Here is a 1,962-nt window from a genome sequence, read left to right as displayed (position 1 = left end):
ATCATGGTGGATCCATAAAAGGTTGCAATGGTTAAGAAGTGGCCTAGACCAATGACTAAAATCAATATTCGAAGCTCCTTAGATTTAGCGGGATATTATAAAAGATTTGTAGAGAGCTTTTCTTGTATAGTTTCCCCTTTGACTAGGTTGACTAAAAAAATGGTAAAATTCTTGTGGTCCGATGACTGTGAGGGGAGTTTTGAGAAGCTCAAGGATAAGCTATCTTTGACTCCAATTTTGACCATTCCAGAAGGCAATGGTAGGTTTGTGTTTTGTTTTGATGCATCCAGTGTAGGACTTGGTTGTATTTTGATGCAGCATGGTAAGGTGACATCCTAAACTTCTAGGCAATAGAAGGTGCATCAGAGGAACTGTCTTACTCATGATCTAGAGTTGTTAGCCATGGTATTTGTATTAGAGAATTAGAGATACTATTCATATGGAATGCATGTGGATATTTTCTCAGATCATAAGAGTTTATAGTATGTATTTACTCAGAAGGAGCTTAATCTCAGATAAAGGAGATAGCTTTCTATTCTCAAGGACTATGATATGAGTCTTCACTACTACCCGGTAAAGATAATATAATTATTGATGCTTTTAGCTGGGTATTAATGGGGAGTTTTGCATATGTGGATAAGGAGAAGCAGAAGTTGGTAGATGATATTCACCATTTTCCTAATCTTGGAGGTCATTTCTTGTACTCTATAAATGGTGGTGTGATGGTACAGAAATTTTTTTAGTTGTCTCTTGGTGTAGAGATCAAAGAGAGAAAACTGTTAGATCCCGTCTTGATAAAAATTAAGGGTTATATAGGTAGGAAAAATGTAATGGTATTTGAGATCAGTGATAATGGTACCCTTCGGTACTAAGGGTAGTTATGTGTTCTTGATGCCCATGGTTTGTGAGAATAGGTATTGGGTGAGGCATAGGAATCGCGTTATGTTGTTCATCCCGGTTCGATAGAATGTTTCATGATCTCAAAGAGATTTATTAGTTGAATGGTATGAAGAAGGATGTAGCTAATTTTGTGGCCAAATGTTTGGTGTGTCAACAGGTGAAAGTTGAGCTCATGAGGCTTGGGGGTTTGTATCACGACATTGAATTTCCTGAATGGAAATGGGAAGTGATCAACATGGATTTCTTATTGATCTTTCTACGTCTCAAACCCAATTTTATTAGATTTAAGCCACCATGGTTAGGATGAAAAAGTCCAATCACTTCTTGCTACTGAGGAATAACTTTTCATTTGATAATTATGCGAGGTTGTATCTATATAAGATTGTGAACTTAAACTAGGTACCTTTTTAGATTATCACTGATAGTGGTTTGACATTTTTATCTCACTTTTGGTGTTATTCAGAAGGGGTTGGGTACTAAGGTTAGTCTGAGTACTGCTTTTCAACCTCAAATTGATGGGAAAGCAGAGAGAAATATTAGATATTGGAGGATATTCTTCATGCATGTGTTATTGAATATGGTGGTAGCCCAGTTGAGCATCTACCTCTTGTAGAGTTTTCTTACAACAATAGTTACCATTCTAGTATTAGAAAAGCCCTTTTCAAGGCATTAAATGGTTGGAGGTAGAGGTCTCCTATTGGGTGATTGAAGGCTGGTGAGGCAGATATGTTCTGTCCAGACATTGTTAGTCAGTCTATGGTAAAGGTGAAGGTGATTTGAGATAGGCTTAATGCTGCCCAGAGTCGCCAAAAATCTTATGTGAATGTAAGGCATAGAGACTTATAGTTTAAGTAGGGGATAGGGTATTCCTCAAGGTGTCTCCTTTGAAGGTACTAATGCAGTTCGATAAGAAGGGGAAGCTCAGTCCTTGTTATATTAGTCGTTATGTTGTTTTGTGGAGTTTTAGTAACGTTTCATATATATTGGAGTTTCCTTCTCGTTTGAGCTCCATTGATCTAGTGTTCCATGTCTCTATGTTGAGAAAGTGTGTAGGTGATCTTC

The sequence above is a fragment of the Capsicum annuum genome, chromosome 3 (genome assembly GCF_002878395.1).
Source record: "Capsicum annuum cultivar UCD-10X-F1 chromosome 3, UCD10Xv1.1, whole genome shotgun sequence".
Lineage (NCBI taxonomy): Eukaryota > Viridiplantae > Streptophyta > Magnoliopsida > Solanales > Solanaceae > Capsicum > Capsicum annuum.
Note: the sequence above shows the minus strand (reverse complement) of the source record.